The sequence below is a fragment of the Coenobita brevimanus genome, chromosome 8, assembly GCF_032717465.1.
Source record: "Coenobita brevimanus isolate Jiangsu-jjx chromosome 8, ASM3271746v2, whole genome shotgun sequence".
NCBI classification, from domain to species: Eukaryota; Metazoa; Arthropoda; class Malacostraca; order Decapoda; family Coenobitidae; genus Coenobita; species Coenobita brevimanus.
The window spans coordinates 34,373,064-34,392,329 of record NC_136961.1 but is presented as its reverse complement, the minus strand read 5'-3'; the positions used below and the strand labels follow the sequence as shown (position 1 = coordinate 34,392,329).

Sequence of the window (19,266 nt, the reverse complement as noted above, 5' to 3'; positions counted from 1 at the left end):
AACTGCCAGGGCTTGTGGGCAGTGAAGTGGCCTGATGGGCCAGCAGTGCGGGATGTCTTTTCCAGGGCGCATGCCCGGCAGGATTGGACAACATCCTTGGCTAGGGTGGATGGGTTGGGGATCCAATATGCATCAGTGAAAGCCTGCAGGAGCTTCTTCATACCCAGGTGGATCCCGCTGTGGGTGTGTAGATGTCGGAGGACATCGAGGGCGGCATCGGAGGCAGACAATATGCCCCAATGGGGTAAATAGGCGGTCGCCCTGGCAGTGTAATTTTTGGAAGAGGTGCTGGGGAATCCGAGGGGGTTTTTCCTAATACTGCCACTGTCAGAGGAGATTGGGCTCAGGCTGTATGGCGTTGATGGGAAGCCGGGAGAGATAATCCACATTTGTGTGACGTTTGCCAGGGAGATAGGAGATATCTTAGTTAAGCTCCTCCAGTGTTTTCCATCATCTGATGAGCTGGGCGTTGTGCGTGTCGGACTGCTGCAGCCATTGGAGGGATTAGTGCTTAGTAATGGTGGTAACTTGGGTCCCCGACAGGTATGCCCGGAAGTGGTCCAAAGCCCAGACAATGCCCAGGCATTCCCTCTTTGTGGCGGCGTAGTTCTTCTCCGCTTGATTGAGGGTGCGGCTGGCACAGGCGATGATTTGTTTGTGGACCTCTTGGACTTGGACTAGCACAGCGCCTGTTGCTATCAGGGAGACGTTGGTATAGAGACGGAATGGAAGTGAAAAGTTGGGGAAGGCCACGATCAGGGCGGAGACGAGTTTGTCCTTTAGTTGTTGGAAGGTGGCTCGTCCCTCATCTGTCCAGCGGAAAGGTTCTCCCTTCCAGGTAAGTTCGTTGAGTGGCTTGGCAATGTGGGCAAATCCCTTCACGAAGCGTCGGTAGTAGGAGGTCAGGCCGAGGAAGGCTCGGACTCTGTGGATGTCTTGTGGAGGGGGGATGTCCGTGATGGCGCGGAGCTTGTCTGGGTCAGAGGAGATGCCATCCTGGGAGATGATGTGCCCCAGGAAGGAGACGGTTCTGGTGGCTAGGACGAACTTAGAGGGCCGTAGTTTGAGGCCGGCTGGTCAGATGCGGGAAAAGACTTTTCAGAGGCGCTGGAGGTGGTCAGCCCAGGTCCTGCTGAACAAAATAACGTCATCTAAATAGGCCAAACAGATCTCCCAGGTGACGCCACTGAGGATGGACTCCATCAATCATGAGAAGTGGCAGGGGCATTACAGAGGCTGAAGGGCAGGACGTTAAACTCGTAGTGCTTTCCGTTGCTGATAGAGAAAGTGGTTTTGCCTCTGTCTTCTGGCCGCACTGGTACCTGCCAGTACCCTGATTGGAGATCAACGGTGGAGAAACAGGAGGCACTTTATAAGAAGTCAAGGGAGTCGTCTATCCTGGGGAGTGGGGTGGTGTCCTTGATGGTGGCGTCATTGAGCCGGAGATAGTCGATGCAGAACCGCATGGTGCCATCCTTCTTCTTTGCGAGCACAAGGGGGGAGGACCAGGGGCTGGTCGAAGGGGAAACAACTTTGGCCTCGATCATTTCCTGGACCTGGCAGTCTTCTTCCTCCCGTTGCTTAGGATTCTTTCGTCAGGATGGCTGGCAGATCGGCGGACCCGTCATGTGAATCTTGTGAGCGAGGTAGGTGGTATGTCCAATGTCGGTGGGTCCCACAGCGAACAGGTCCTGGAAGTCCAGAAGGCGGCAGAGGGTGTCGGATTGGAGGGGGGAGAGATGGTCGGGAATGGGGGGCAGGGAGGAGGGGGAGTTGGGGGGAGGGGCAAGGCTCGGCTTCTTCCATCTCTCCTATTATGAGCCCTTTGGGTAGTGTTAGTGGGGAGGGAGCGAGGTTAGCAATCTGGACTGCCGTGACATGAGGAGGGAGAAAAGTGGGGGGCAAAAGGCAGGCCAAGAGGGTCCCAGTTGGCAGGTGGGGGAAGAACAGGACGGATGTACCCATGGGCCTGTTCAGGGGCAACCAGGTTTTGTGGTGGTGGGGAATCGATACTGTGGAGGAGTCGATGACGGGGAACATTGGAGGGGAGGGGGAGAGAGGAGGGGGGAGGTGGGTTTGGCTGGGGTCAGGGCATGCAGGTGCACACTGCTGGGGAGGGGGGAGGGTCAGGGGACTTCAGGAACTGGAGCTGTCTATTGTGGTAATCGATGGTGGTTTTTTATTTCTGTAACAGGTCCAGTCCCAGATATCCATCATAGTTGCGGCAGGTGGAGTCACATGTGATGAATGTGTTATGTCGATGCTGGTTGGTGGGTGTCGAAATGAAGGGCCCGAGTTTCCCCACGGATAGGTAGGGGACCATCCCCCGCGTCCACAGGATGAGTTGACATCGGGAAAAGTGGGCCAAAGTTCGACTTGTGACAGGAGTAAAAATGACTACAGGCAGGATCTGGCCACTCCCGTGTCGACCAGAAGTCTGGCTTTCACCCTGTTCAGCCTCATCTTGTTTTAGACTGGGGGACGATATTTAGGGGAAGTGGCCCTCGCCAGCATGGGGAGGTGCGGGGGTTGTCCTAAAAATCCAACTGTTGAGAATCGCCTTCTTCCTCTTCTGGTTCCATCTCCCTGGGTTCGGCTTCCTCCGTGGGTGCAGGTTCGTCAGCTGGCTTCTTGTTTTCTAAGGAGACTTTACATCAGCCTGGGGTGGTTGGCTTGCATCTGGCTGCGTTAAGTTGGTCCCTGATGTCATGGAGTGGGCACCTGGAGCTGCACGCTGAGGTTAGGGTTTTCCTTGTGACTGCGGCATCTGTGGGTGGGGTGCTCCCTGGGAGTTGGGGTGGGGCTGGTGTGCAGCATAGGTGGACGAGGCTTGGCTGGAGGTGCAGGTTTGTTGGTGGGGAACTTATTCACCACGTTGATTTGTTGGGGGGTAGGGTGGGAGGTCAGAAGGCGTCGTATAAGTTGGATGTCCCTGTCCAGGTCTCCTGTTGAGTCGTGGATCGTGAAGTGCTCCTTGACCATGCTGGGGAGGACTCTGAGGAAGGTGTTGAAGGTGTGTTGTTCCTGGGTTTTGTCATCCACCTCTGGGTAGGTGGCAGTAACCAGGCACCTGGCCTGGATTAAAGTATCATCAAAATTGCCATCATATGTCAAGCTATCCAACTGAGATAGTGTCACTACTTTTCCTAGCGAGGGTGTGATGGCTTGGATCACAAGCTTTGTGAAGTTTTGCCATGTGAGCCTCGGGACAATTTTTGGCGTGATATTTGCTGCCGCTTTGCCCAGTAGTGGGAGTGTTACTGCTATTTTTTATCATCCTCAAACCTGATATCTAACAGTGGCTTAACAATCGCCAGATACGTGTGGACATCGTACTGTTCTGAGTCAAAATTAGGCAGTTGCACGTGAGGTTTGGATGCCATTTTGCTGGTATTTCCTGAATGCCTCTCTCGTATGCCCCGGTCAAGAACCACCGCTGGCCACCAGTGTTATGCTAGGTGTTAAAGGGTCAGCTTCCCGTCCCTTGAACGCCTTGTGTGCAGCTGGGTTCTCTTTCTAGACTGGAGCTTAGACAAATAAGAAAGAGGCAGGACACAAAAACTCAAGGCAACAACCTTACTCGTCTATTGACTAATTCTGTTTGTGGAACAGGTAGATGTCACAACAATAGAAATCTGGGTAATTATAAGTCATGTACTAGTATCATAGTACTGCGCAGGATGCTATTTAGTCAATAGTTCAGGATAGCAGATCAATGGCACAATAAATAGTGTTCGTAGTATCTCGGGCAGGAAAATAGTTCACTGTCACTTGGAGGGAAATAGAAACTGTTTTTAGGCTGGGCAATTATTACACTGGCCTTGTAGTGCAGAGGAATTACACTATAAAGGTTGAGTCTGATAGTTACTGAAATCACTGCACTCTTATTAGATCTCTTTTCCTACTCTCTCTGTGTCTCTGTTTGTCCGGATCTTAATTCTCACACATTACTAGGCCTTGGACTTATGTTCTCTTGGATAATACCTGCCCAACGTTTTAGCCACTATTACACTGTCACTTCACTATTTGCTGTCACTCACTGTCGGTGAGGCGGCGGAATGGTTAGTGAGGCAGTGGGAGGACTCACAGCCCAACTCCTGATGGGGGCTGAGTCCTGCCTGTGGCCTCTGTATCCAGCAGCCATGGAATCACTCATAGGCGCATCCTCTCTCGTCCAGGGCTAGGGGCGGCAAAGGGCCCTGAACTGTCAGGGCTGGGAGTTGGAGTGCGCCCTCAGGGCTGGGGCTGAACAGCCTCCTGAAGCACGCACTTAGGCACCTGATGGAGGATGAGGGTCGTCTGCATCAGGGGTCCTGGGGGGCGGCCTCCTGCCGTTGGGGATGCCGTCAGGAGTGAGCTGCGGCATCAGTCATCATCGGAGTTCATCAGGTAGGGTCCCTCTGGAGCTGGCTGGGCAGAGTACAACCCTGGGGATAGCACAGGGCCTCTCCACAGGTCCTCTGGACTGGGACCCTCCTCCTGGAGGATGTCACATCGTGGGGGTGTGGTAGCACCTGACGGAGGAGTGGCTGCTGGCTGTCTCCTGCCGTAGGGTCCGGCTGCTGGCCTTGGCCTTTTAGGGGCCCAGCTACTGGCTGTGGCCCTTGTGGGGGAGCAGCTACTGGCTGTCCCCTGAAGGAGGGGTGAGCTGCTACAGGCCGTTTCCTGAGGGAGGGGTGAGCGGCTACTGACCGTCTCAGGGGCATCTTCGGAGCAGCTACCGGCCATCTCCTGACAAAGGTGAGAGCAGCTACTGGCCATCTCCTGAGGGAGGGGTGAGCGGCTACTGGCCGTCTCAAGGGCACCTTCAGAGCGGCTATTGGCCATCTCAAGACGAAGGCAGGAGCAGCTACTGGCCGTCTCCTGAAGAAGGGGTGAGTGGCTGCAGGCCATCTCAAGAAGGGCGCGGCTACTGGCCGTCACTGGAGTGCTGCCTGAAGCTGGTGTAATAGCTCCACCCTGATCCTGTCGAGTGTCAGCTCGCCCGCAAAGTACTCTCCTTTTCCTGTTACGGTGGCGGCAGGCGAGTTCTGGGTCATATTGGCGTGTGGCCCAGGTGGACTTATATCCTTGTCGCCCGAGGTCGAGTTGTGCTCTGTCTGCCCCTTTGTAGGCTCCTCCTGGGGATGTTGGGTTGCCCTCAGTCGCTATTCCCGGCATTTTAACAATAGATGCTAATGATAGAAAAAGCTGGAGTTTCCATTTCATCAACTTGGGACTAGCTTCTGACAATCCCCATATGCTGAACGTTTTCATTGTTTCAGTAATGCAGAGAGTAGGCCAGCATACTCTCTTATACAGTTTCCCCCAACTGTCAACACTAAACTACATGCCCATTACACAGCACACTTCCCTTTTAAAATTATTTAAAAAAATGGCATCTCAACACAGCCTCGGATTCGCCAGGGGGGGAAGGGGGAGGTACAGTTGCGAGCAGATGACTCGAGGCCACCTAGTCCACCAACATGTTGGTGTTTTTATCTGGTAACAGTGGTATCTATGAACTTGACGGAGATTCAGTCGGCTGTTTGGACAAAAAAAAACCACTGATAATTTATCACTGCGCAATTCTAACTGGTCTCCAATCTATCAGTATGTCATACACATGGTAGTTATATTTATAACCATAGTATTACATTATAGGCATCCAACTAGGGGTGCGTTCATTCATGTTTGATACATGAGTATCGGTAGTGATTTATTTGGTTCGACTATTGTCGTGAATCAACCTTTACCAGTTTTCAAGAGATATACCGTAGGGTTATCAGCTTCCCCACAACCTAGCATTATTATCATTAAAATGCCATCATGCCAGTCATCCCTCACCGTAAACCTCACTTTTGTTGAAGTCTAAATCTGAAGCAGGTGGGAGAGTTAAAGGTTCACACCACAGTAGGAGAAACAGGGGGAGGGGTATGTCTGAGTTATAAGGAGGGTGGTGGGTGAGGAAGGGAGAGTCGAGGTGGGACGTCAGATGGGAGGAGGAGGGGGGAGGGGGCAGGCAGTTGGCTGCAGTATGAAACGTGTATGAGATTAAATGTTGTATTAGTTTGTTTTGACATATGCAACCAATGTTTGTTTAATATTCGAGTGGTTAAGTCGAACAATTGCTCTCTATAAATATTTAACATCATGAACGGGCCAATTGGTTCCACCTTCATGACTTTCCCCATACGTGGTGTCACGTGGTGCCTACGTCACAAACCGAGGTGGTTATGGAGCTGCATACTGGAGATACCTATGTGTCTCACATGAATGAACGCACCACTATTTAGATGCCTATGTTGTAATACTATGGTTATAAATATATCTACCATGTGTACGACACGTTAATCATTATCAATAGAATACATTTACTTACATGATATTAATTGGAGACAAGTTAGAACTGCAATTAGACAACTTATCTCTGGGTTTGTTTATCCCGAACAGCCGACTGAATCTCGGTCAAGTTCATAGCACCACTGTTACCAGATAAAACACCAACATGTTGGTGGACTAGGTGGCCTCGAGTCATCTGCTCTCAACTGTACCATACAAGCCTCCATCACCCGCCTCTTTTCCTGTGACGGCCAAGAGAGATGCTTGAAACCACTACCTAATTAACTTCTTATTCATTTTTGTAACATTCGCTGCCTTTGCTCTAATTTTCTCCCCTTTGAACACCACCTTTCTTCCTCTAAACCTCACCCTCGCCTCCTTACTGAAACTAAGCTGTCTGAGGCGACTGATAGCAAACCCATCTCTGTATCCTCCTACCAGACAGGGAGCCAGAATGGCCAAAGGGGCCTAGAGATGGATTTAATATAACCTAATAATACTACTTTTTCTGATACCACATTCACAAAATACGTGTCCTGGGGCTTATAATTAATGAGGTCTCCGCGTTTGCTCTTGCAAAATGTCCCACAAGAAGCAGGGAAGTTACACAAATAAGTACATATCTTAAGGCCAATATTTTCAATCCGGTGCCCTTATTTTTGTTATCTTACTATTTTTTATAATTGTGTAGAATGTTCCAAGCTTCTTATTCCAGCTCTGTGAATGTATGAATGTGTATGATGTAGTGAATGCACAAAAGCATAGGTATCAAGCACATATATCAAGATATGACTGAGATACAATGTACCTATATAGCTGCTGCACGGTTGGGAAATTGGTCACAACATATTAGCGTAGTAGAACGAATGCTTCTGTAATGAACGGTGTTGCATCTATTTTTTTTTTATGTGAAGAAGAAGGAACCAAAGGCCATGAGCCCACAATAAGAGTTCCCTCCAAGAGAAAAAAAAAATACGAGGGAGCTAAATTCAAGATTCATTCATTTCGAGATGCCTAGACACTGCGTTTGAAAGACTGGAGATCATAGGCAGCAGGAAATACAGACAGAGGGAGACAGTTCCAGAGTTGACCTGTTGCATAAATGAAGGACTGAGAGTAACGGTCAACTCTTGCATTAGAGAGTTGGACAGAAAAGGGATGAGAGTTTGCTGCTAGACGGGTGCTACGCGCCCATCGTAGAGGTGGAGGAATGCATGCAGACAGTTCAGAGGAGCAGTGACCATTAAAGTAACGACAGAAAAGAGATAAAGATGCAACAGTGCGGCGAAGAGACAGAGGTTGAAGGGAGTCAGTAAGAGGAGGAGAGTTAATGAGACAAAAAGCCTTTGACTCCACCCTATTGAGAAGAGCTGTATGTGGGGAACCTCCCCACACATGAGAGTTGTACTCCACACAGGGGCGGATAAAACCCCTGTATAGAGTCAACAATTGTGTAGGGGTAAAGAAAGAATGGAGTCGGCTTAGTACACCCAATCTCTTGGAAGCAGATTTTACAAGAGATGTAATATGATCTTTCCAAGATAAGTCCCGAGTAAATGAAACCCCAAGCATGTTCAAGGATGATGCAGGATTAAGCTGAATATTAAACATTAGTGGATATACATGTGGAAGATTTTGACGGGTTGATAGGTGTAAGAACTGAGTCTTAGATGCATTAAAAACAACAATATTATTTTTACCCCAGTCAGAGATATGAACCAAGTCAGACATTAGGTGTGCCATAGCCTCATCCGTTGTTTGTTGAAGTAGCTGCTGAGATGGGCATTGCGGGAACCGAATGGAAAGGTGCAGGGTGGAGTCATCAGTGTATGAGTGGATAGGGTTAGATGTAAAGCTTAGAAGGTCATTGATGAATAAAAGGAAGTGAGTTGGTGATAGGACAGAGCCCTGAGGAACACCATTTTTGACAGATCAAGGAGACGAACGATGACCGTCTACAACAGCGGCTATAGAACGACCAGAAATGAAGCTGGTGATGAAGGCACAGATAGAAGGATAGAAACCATAAGAGGGCAGTTTGGAAATTAAAGATTTATGCCAGACTCGATCGAAAGACTTTGAGATGTCAAGTGCAATGGCAAAGCTTTCGCCAAAGTCCCGAAAGGAGGGTGACCAGGAGTCGGAAAGGTAGGTGAGAAGATCGCCAGTGGAGCGTCCCTGACGGAACCCGTACTGACGATCAGAAAGAAGGTTGTGATAGGAAAGATGCCTTAAAATTTTTCTATTGAGAATTAACTCGAAAACTTTAGAAATACAAGACGTTAAAGCAATTGGACGATAGTTGGAGGGTTGTGAGTGGTCACCCTTCTTTTGGACTGGCTGAATGAGGGCAAACTTGCAGCAAGAAGGAAAGGTACAAGTTGACAGACAAAGGGGAAAGAGTTTGCCTAGGCAGGGTGTAAGCACAGAAGCACAGTTCTTGAGTACAACAGGAGGGACTCCATCAGGCCCATATGCCTTGTTGGTATTGAGGCCAGTGATGGCAGAAAATACATTAGCTGAAGAAATTTTAATGTCAGTAATGAGGAAGTCAGAGGTGGGAAGTGATAGAGGAACAGCACCGGAATCGTCTAATGTTGAATTGGAGGAGAAAGTCTGTGCGAAGAGATCTGCTGTATCAGTAGAAGAAATATCTACAGAACTATCAGAGTAGTAAAGAGGAGGGAAGGGTGATGAGGTAGAGTTGTTAGAAAGGTTTTCGGCAAGGTGCCAGAAGGAGCGGGAAGAATTCGAGTTGGAGCGTTGAGAACATTTAGTACTGATGAAATTATTTTTAGCAAAGCGAAGAACAGGCTTAGCATGATTCTGGGCAGAAACGGAAAGATGATGTGATTCAGGGGTGGGTTGGCTCTGGTACCTTTTTTAGGCCCTCTCCTTGTTGCGGAAGCATTAGAACAAGCATGATTAAACCAAGGCTTTCTTGCATTAGTCAAAGGATATGAGAAAGGAATGTATGCTTCCATGCCCGAGAGAATAACCTCCGTAATGCGCAAGGCACACTCAGATGGCTCCCGGCCATGGAAACAATAATCATTCAAGGGAAAATCAAAGAAGTACTGGCTGAGGGCCTCCCAATCTGTGGCTCCAAAATGCCACAGGCGACGTTTCCCTGGAGGGTCCACAGGCCGTACCGCGGTGATAGGACAGGTTAAGGTGATAAGGTTGTGATCGGAGGAGCCCAACAGAGAGAAAAGATTAACAGTGTAAGCAGAAGGATTAGTTGTAAGGAACAGGTCAAGTATGTTGGAGCTCTGTCCAAGGCGGTCTGGGATACGGGTAGGGTGCTGTACAAGCTGCTCTAGGTCATTAAGGATAGAAAAGATGTAGGCTTGTTCACCAGGTGGAACAGTGAAAGGAGAGGAGAGCCAAAGGTGGTGGTGAACATTGAAATCTCCTAGAATGGAGATTTCAGAGAAAGAAAAAATGGATAAAATGTGTTCCATCGTAGAAGTAACATAGTTGAAGAATTTTTGATGTCAGTAGAATTAGGGGATAAGTAAACAGCACAGATATATTTAGTCAGAGAATGACAGGAAAGCCGAAGCCAGAGTATAGAGAATTCAGTAGAATCGAGTTCAGGAACATGAGAGCAAGATAAGTCGATGCGTGTATATATACACAACAGCCACCTTTGGCTTTGAAATGAGTATAGAGAAAGTAGGAGGATACAGAAAAGGGTTTGCTGTCAGTTGCCTCAGACAGCTGAGTCTCAGTTAGAAAAAGAAGGTGAGGTTTAGAGGAGGAGAGGTGGTGTTCAACAAAGCGAAAGTTAGAGGAAAGGCCGCGAATGTTGCAGAAATGAAGAAGTGAGTCAGACAGTGGTTCCAGGCACCTCGAGTCGTCACCGGGAGAGGGGCGGAAGGTGGGGGCACTTATGGTCCTCCCCCCTGCGGACTCCGAGGCTGGGTGATAAGACGTCGTGATTTTTTTTTGAATTTTGAAAAAGGAAGTGTAGTGTATATTATGCATGTAGTTTGGTGTAGATAGAGAAATTTGTGTTGGAGAGCATGCTGGCCTACTGTCTGTGTAACTGTGACACTGAAAAAGTTCAGCAAAGGGGGATGGTCAGGAACTAGTCCTGAGGGCTGATGAAACGGGAGCTTCAGCACTCCATGTCATCTGCTTTCCATCCCCCTTGGGAGTACTGCCCTGCTCGACTGGTGCTGCAGTCTACTCCTCATCTGGAACTTATAAATACGCAGATTATCTCCCAATATATTTAGATGAAATGAAATCCTTCCAGACCTCTGCATCGGACATTTTTGAAGGATTTCTAGTTGGAAACCTCGAAGTACATAGGAATAAAGCTATATTTAATGGTATTTGAAGTGACATGGAACTGGGGCAGATATATGATGGAGAAGAAAAGCAGCTATGTTCTAAGGAATAACTTAAAATGAAATTACAGTGAAGAAATACATAAAAATTTCCAAATTTATCACAGATATCAGAACAAACGAAAGAAATGGGTCATACAAACAAGGATAAATCAGGGGGTCACCACGACAATTCGACAAAACAGGTGAGAAGAGACATTATGTCATTGGCAGTATGGTATGCAGTACTAATTATATAAATGCTTATAATAATAGTGAAGGGTCCTACTTATTAAACATTGCTAAAGGACAAAAGGAAGACTCCAGGGAAATCAATCATTGAGACAGGGGAACGAGGAATGGAAACTCTAAGGAGGGCATAGCAAGGAAAATGTAGCTCTGTAGATAGAGTAAAGTTAGCACACTTTCTCAAAAAGCAAAAAAGTTCTCAAAGGAGGATAAAGCAAAACAAATACATTCAGATGAAAATCATATTCTAAGGTCAATGTACTTAATGCAAAAAGCTGATGGAAAAAGAAAGCTGGAGGCCATTCATTATAAATGGATGGATTATCCACCACCAATGTTTGAGAGAGGTAATGACATGCCTAGTGGTTTTGCGATGAGAAAAGGACAAAAGTCAGACTTTAATTCCACTTCTAGGAGTGGCTGATGTTGCCTGGAACCAAGAGTCTTTAGCAGAAAACACAGTGAATACATTGCACATCATAGATATGATGGCATTTGTTCAGAGGAATCAAACATGCCTCAACGTTCAAAGAGCCCAGATGTGTTTGTCAACGATGCTCAAGGAGATACCTGAAAACTGTAAGCTGATACATGTTGTTGGAGGTCGTTATGAAGTAGATGACAAATCTAAAAGGAGAAGAGACACAAACGGGAAAAATCACAAACAAAGAGCAAAGAGTATATTCCAGTCGACGACTTACAAATCCCTGACTGGGAACAGCTTTGTTCCAACATAAAGAACAAAGGCCATCTTTTGAATTACATGAGCAATCGCTTGACATTTGACCATTGTAATCTCCCTCAGGGTATTGAAACGGCTATAGGGGGTATGAAACAGGACCCTGGTAAAACAGTTAAACTTACCAAACAAGGTGTCAATGTTATTAACGTTTGAGTTGAGAAAATCATGAGGAGGCTTACAGAAGGCTGATTGCACACACCAATTATGGTGTATCTGAGGGTGACTGCAAAAGGGCGATTGTTCAGGCAACTGATACGGATGTCATGCTTCTTTGTATATACTATGCTTCAAGACTAAACTTCGAAGAATTTTCGGTTAAAAAAATAATCTTCAGCTGACACCTGCATACGATATCCCTATACAGCTTTCAGTTAAGTCTGATGCATCAGAAAACATACTGATGGCATTTCTGCTGCCTATATGACAACTATCCCTTCAGAAAAGGGAAAAATGGCAAGCAAACATGCTCTGGAGTCTTGTCATGACTTTTTTTTACTTTAGTGAAGAACCATACAAAGCTGACAATCAATTTGTTGAAAATTTTACTTCAGATGCAAAACATTTTTTTTTTTTTTTTTTTTTTTTTGTGAAATTGTATGGAAGAGAAAAGTTCAAAAGTCCGAACAAATTGAGGGTACATTGTCTTCCGAAGCTGACTTAAGGTTGCCACCAACAGACCACTCATTCAAACTTCATGTGTTAAGAGCAATTTACCAGAGATAAATATATAAATCAATCCATATATCTGTCCCAGAACTTCCAAACCCCAAGGAATTTGGTAGAGAAGTTGTACCAACGAAACAATCAGCAAAACCAGGTATGCTTGAAGTACAACTTTACCGTGGTGGCATACAGGGTTGCATACGAACTTGCAAATGTGAAAAAGTGGTATTCCTTGCGCAGCTTCCTGCCACTGTGATGGAGATCCTGTAAAATGTGCAAGGGTGGAAGACCCAGATGGCTTTTTATTGGATGACCTTTGGAATATTGTTTTTTATTTTAAGAATGTAAGCAGTGGATTACTTAAAACAGTAATAAAACACTAAATCAGACTATTTTTTACTCATAGATTTTTTATAGCTGTTCATGGATATGCAGTATATGTTATTTTAGTGTTCCATTTACATAAAAAAAAAATGCTGAAGTAGGAAACACTAGGCCTCAGTGTGATGCAAAAGTGAACACTTATAACAGTGGCCAACACAGTGTTACGCAAATGAAAATTGGGGTTTAGATAAAATAATACCTTTCAGCTTGTGTATGAAGTGTATGCATAAGGTTTTGTAAATACTGTTACACTTCTACAATTGTACCCAAGAGAAAGAAATTAAGAATTGCATCACAGTAGTTATAAACGAAGCTTTTCACCTGCCACAATATATTTACTCGTCCCCGCCCCGGAAGGGCTCTGGTGGGTATTGGTTTTACTCGGTTTGTCTGTTTGTTTTCTCTGCCTGTCTGTCTGTTTGTTAATAAGTTTACACGAAAACTGCTGGTCCAATATTGACTAAAATTACGGTGATGATGGACTATGATCTTTTGATCACCTGATTCAATTGTGGGCCAAATTGGGCCCAAGTCCTGGCTATAGGCCCAAAAGATGTAAAAAAAAAAAAAAGGGGGGGGATGGGTAAAAATCGTTTTTTTCGCCATAACTCATTTCAAATTCCTCATATCGACATGAAACTAAAACCAAAAGATGCATCTTTCAAATCTGCATCCTATAACACATTTTCCTCTCATGTTCCTGAATATGAATCTTCTGAATTCTCTAATCTCTGGCTTCGGCTATCCTGTCATTCTCTGACTAAATATAACAGTGCTGTTTACTTGTCCCCTAATTACACTGACTATGAACACTTCTTTGACTATCTTATTTCTAAGATGGAGCAAATCCAATTAATTTCTCCCTTTCATGGAATCCTCATTCTAAATGATTTCAGTGTTCACCACAATCTTTGGCTCTCCTCTCCTTCCACTGATCCACCTGGTGAATAAGCCTAAAACTTTTCTATCCTTAACCCCTGCCACACTCATCGCCTCATATGAGGTGATATGCAGGCCAACCCTGGCTGCGTTGATTGCCTCATGTGAAGCGATGGGTCTCGGCACCATAATGTCAACCATGAGGAAGCGTCAGTGGTTTCCATGAGAACATTAAATTTCCCTCTACATATTAAATTTCCCTCTACACCATCAGAGTTGTTGCCAAGCCTTGCCACACAGCAATTGCCAAATACCGCATATTTAGTCATTCAGATAGGCAGGCCACCCCTGGCCATGCTGATTGCCTAATATCAGGCGATGGGTCTCTGTGCCATGATTTCAAGCACAAGGAAGTGTCAGTGGTTTCCATGGGAACGTTGAGTCTCCATCTACACAAGTGGTGTCAAACTCTGTCCTTCCCAGGGGTCACACTTCAGTTCTTTTGATCTTCTGAGGGCCAAATCTACCTAACGACTTAATTCCCTTACCCGGACGGAGTCCGGTGATGTATTCTTTTAGGTCAGGTTTGTTTATTTCTTTGTTTGTTAGCTACATTGCGGAAAAATGCCAGAATGAAATTATATGAATCTTTCAGAATCTGTGGCCAATGGTCTCAAAAGAAAGTGATTAAATTTTGGAGGTAATTGAATGACTTTGAAAGGCCAAAATCAAGGACAATGGTTTTCCAAGGGCTATAACTTGAAAACGGTTGAAGATACAGATATTTACTAATATGAACATACAGGAACTCGTAATATGGGTTTTCATTTGGCACCAAGTACTTTGACCTTGAATGACCGTGAAAGGTCATACTCAAAGTCATGGATATACAGGGGGCTATATCTTGAAACTGGTTGAAGATAGGAAGATATTTACTATTATCATCACATAGAAAATCCCATATGGCTTTTTAATTGATACCTTGACCCTTGTCCATGAGTGACTTTGAAAGGTCAAACTCAAGGTCACGGATATTCGGGGGGGCTGTAACTCAAAACTCGTTGGAGATAGAGATATTTGCTACGACCAGGCTATAGGAAGCCTCATATGGGCTTTCATTTGGCAGCGTGACCTTTGACCCTGAGTGACCTTGAAAGGATAAATGCAAGATCACGGATTTTCAGAAGGCGTAACTTGAAAACATTTGTGCCATTACATTAGACTTTCATTGTGCACTGACACTAAATAGCTGAAACTAGTCAGTACTTAACAGCAATAAAATAACTACCTTTTATTATAAATTTCAGCTAGTGACTACTCTCTCTGACAACTTTTATTCCCATTCATTATATGCTACAGTAACCACTGACCTCAAATAAATGTAGAAGCAATAAGTTAATGCAGGTGAAACAAGCATCAAGATTGTGGTACGAGTGTCCATGTGAGCAAAGACCTGAGTGTTTACGTTTCACACTTCGTCCAAATTTATCAAAATAGGAAATACTATTTCCAGATTTCCATTAGATTATTCAACTATTTTTGCATACTGTACTAAACTTTAATTTTTTTTTTATGCGAGGAAGAAGGAACCAAAGGCCATGAGCCAGCAATAAGAGTTCCCTCCAAGAAAAAAAACAAAATACAAGAAAGAGCCAAATTCAAGATCCATTCATTTCGAGATGCCTGGACACACTGCGTTTGAAAGACTGGAGATCATAGGCAGCAGGAAATACAGACAGAGGGAGACAGTTCCAGAGCTGACCTGTTGCATAAATAAAGGACTGAGAGTAACGGCCAACCCTTGCATTAGAGAGTTGGACAGAAAAGGGATGAGAATTTTCTGCTAGACAGGTGCTACGCACCAGTCGTAGAGGTGGAGGAATGCATGAAGACAGTTCAGAGGAGCAGTGACCATTAAAGTAACGATAGAAAAGAGATAAAGATGCAACAGTGCAGCGAAGAGACAGAGGTTGAAGGGAGTCAGTACGAGGAGGAGAGTTAATGAGACAAAAAGCCTTTGACTCCACCCTACTGAGAAGAGCTGTATGTGGGGAACCTCCCCACAAATGAGAGTTGTACTGCACACAGGGGCGGATAAAACCCTTGTATAGAGTCAACAATTGTGCAGGGGTAAAGAAAGAACGGAGTCGGCTTAGCACACCCAATCTCTTGGAAGCAGATTTTGCAAGAGATGTAATATGATCTTTCCAAGATAAGTCCCTAGTTAATGAAACCCAAAGCATGTTCAAGGATGATGCAAGATTAAGCTGAATATTATTAGACATTAGTGGATATACCAGTGGAAGATTTTGATGGGTTGATAGGTGTAAGAACTGAGTCTTAGATGCATTAAAAACAACAAGATTATTGTTACCCCAGTCAGAGATACGAGCCAAGTCAGACATTAGGTGTGCCATAGCCTCATCCCTTGTTTGTTGAAGTAACTGCTGAGATGGGCGTTGCGGGAACCGAATGGAAAAGTGAATGCAAATTTGAGATTTGCAGTATAATACTGGAAACTTGTTCAGTGAAAATAATACTGGTATAATAATATATAATATGGCTAAGCCGATGCCTGATCAAACGTTCAGAGAAGTTCATTACGAATCTGACTATTATAGTGGCATTGGCTTCTGCTTCAAATTATTGATAATATTTAAGTAAATGTTTCGTGACGTATTTGTTCACCAATAAATTATTCAGTCGATATTTTTATCAGTCAATTTATCAATTAATATTTCCTAACATACGACAAATTTTATGAGGTTGTCAATTTGTTTTTTCTCATTTTTTCTTAAGTCATCGTGGGCCACTTTTTTCCTCATTGAGGACCACATGTTGCCCTTGGGCCACCAGTTTGATGCCTCTCATCTACACCACCAGAGTTCCTGCCAAGCCCTGCCACACCGCAGTTGCCAAATACTGCATATTTAGTAATTCATTTCTGGTTTATAGCCTGGCAAAGGCGGATTCAGGCCCGTCTACCTCCCACAGTGCTGGCAACTTATCACCACCCTCACACCCACCCAAGAGGCATATATTACAAAAAGACAAGGATGATGAAGAGTTCGAGCATAGAAACAGTTGAACTGATGACAAAAATGAACTAAAGAATAAAATAAAAAGTCCTAAAAAATTACTTAGGGAAGGCAATCGGGCTGAGAAGAATTTGCTTGGTGGGGTTAACCCTCCCTGTATCCAGTAATTTATTATTACAAAACCCACCCCCAAAACCCAACAAATTTCTTACTTTTATTTTTTGGCTCAAACCTCCGCTTTTGGTGAGAAACAATGAAAAATCACCAAGAAAGTGCTCACCTGAGGTTAGAAATGGTCTAGACAGGTGCCCCTCTGAACACCTGATAGTGTGCTCTCTGTAGCCGTGCTGCTACTGTCGCATTTTCTATGGTAGGGGGAACTATTGGAAACCACTCAAAATACATAGATATTTATTAATTTGGTACAAATTTACATATAGTATGAGACTATTGGTTTTCACACAAAAATAGAGGCCATTAAGCATTGCTTCATTCATGAACACATGAAAATTGCCAAATTCTTGCACAATTGACTCACTATGTTGTTTCAACTTATATTCTGTTTTTCACCTTACATTATACTTTTCCACTAACATTATGCCAGTTTTCACTTTATGTAACTTATCACATATTTTCAGGTCTTACTATTATGGTGAGCGTCATATTACCGCATATTTACAGGCGTTACTATTATAGTGATCCCAGTATTATCTCAGGCACACACGGTATCAGTAATGTACCAAAATATTCTAAGGTGTGGTAGAGGAAGGTGTCCTGCGTATACTTACCAAAAAGCATGCACGAAATTTGAAAATGTGCAAACGATAGACCTTGCAATACCAAAACGTGCATCGTACGTCATCGGGACTGAGTGTGAAAAAAAGTTGCGACATGCATCGTACGTCGTGGGTGTGGGGCGGGTAAATGACCTAGAGCAGCTTATACAGCACCCTACCCTACTCCCTGACTGCCTTGGAGAGAGTTCCAGCATACCTGACCTCTTCCTTACAACTAATTCTTCTGCTTATGCTGTTAATCTTTCCTTTCTGTTGGGCTCCTCTGATCACAGTGTTATCACCTTAAGCTGTCCCATCACTTCAATAAGGACTGTGGACCCTCCCAAGAAACAGCGACTTGGCACTTTGGGGCTGCTGACTGGGAGTCCTTCGGACAGTGCTTCATTGATTTTACCTGGAATGATTATTGTTTCTTTGGCTGTGAGCCATCTGAGTGTGCATTGTTCATTACAGAGGTTATTCTCTTGGTCATGGAAGCTTACATTCCTTTCTCTTATCCTGTGACCGATGAAAAAAAAAAAAGTTTAATCACACTTGTTCCATTGCTGTCCACAACAAGAAGAGGTACCAGAGCCAACCCACTCCTGAATCTCATCTCTTTTATGTTTCTGCCCAGAATCTTACTGTGTCCATCCTTTGCTCTGCCCCATCTCACATCCTTCTTGTTCCTTCTGGCACCTTGCAAAATACCTTCCTAACAACGTTAGTTCACCCTTCCCCCTTCTTTTCTGCTGTGATGAGTCTGTAGTTGTTTCTTCTACTGATAAAGCAAAATTCTTTGCTCAGTCTTTCTCCTTGAATTCAGCCTTAAATGAGTCCTGTGCTGTTCCTCCATGCCTTCCCCCATCTGACTTCATCATGGCCGACAGTAATGTTTCTTCAATTGATGTGTTTTCTGCCATCACCAGCCTCAATTCTAACATGGCATATAGAATTGATGGGGTCCCTCCTGTTATACTCATGAACTGTCTTATGCATACAACCTGCCTAGGTAAAATCTTTTGCCTTTGTCAACTCGTACCTTTCCTTCTTGCTGGATGTTTGCTTTCATTCAGCCTGTCCCAAAGAAGGATGACCATTCCAAGCTTTCTAACTATCGCTCAATTGCTTTAACATCCTATATTTCAAATTTTTAAAAACTTATTCTTAACAAGAACAGTTTTATGCACCTTTCTCATCATAAGATTCTTCCTGATGATCAGTATGGGTTCTATAAGAGATGCTTCACTGGCGATCTCCTTACCTTCCTCTCAGACTCCTGGTCATCCTCCTTTTGGGACTTTGGTAAAAGCTCTGCCATTACATATGACACATCAAAGGCTCTCGATCAAGTACAGATCGAGTATGACATAAATCTTTATTTTCCAAACTGCCCTCTTATGGTTTCTATCTTTCTATCTGTGCCTTCATCTCTAGCTGCCATTCTGGTCATTCTATACTTGCTCCTGTAGACAGCCACCAGTCTTCTCTTAGAGCTATCAAAAATGGTGTTCCTCAGGGCTTTGTCCTATCACCATCTTTATTACTTCTATTCATCAACGACCTTTAAGCTGTATATCGAACTCTTTTCACTCCTACGCTGATGACACCACCCTTCACATTTCTATCTGCTTCCCACAGCATCTTTCTCAGTAGTTACCTCACCAAACAAAGAATGAGGCTGTGGCACGCTTAATGACATACTAGGCTCATATATCTGACTGGGGTAAAAGTAATCTTGTTGTTTTTAATGCATCGAAAACTCAGTTCTTGCATCTTCCAACCCGTCGAAACCAACCACAGGAATATCCTCAGACTTAACAAAGCCCAACTCAATCCTGCGTCATCTCTAAACATACTTGGGGTTTCACTCGGAT

General features: G+C 44.7%; 2 protein-coding genes across 2 annotated transcripts in view; both read left to right on the top strand.

Annotated features, from left to right (window-relative positions):
- The window catches only part of LOC145407423 (uncharacterized), a 583,744-nt gene that overhangs the window by 73,623 nt on the left and 490,855 nt on the right, over nt 1-19,266 (top strand). The window lies entirely within an intron of this gene.
- Nucleotides 1-19,266, top strand: part of LOC145406091 (glutamate receptor-like) — a gene marked incomplete at its 5' end in the record, with an annotated part of 94,397 nt that overhangs the window by 32,682 nt on the left and 42,449 nt on the right. The gene's annotated exons all lie outside the window — the stretch shown is intronic.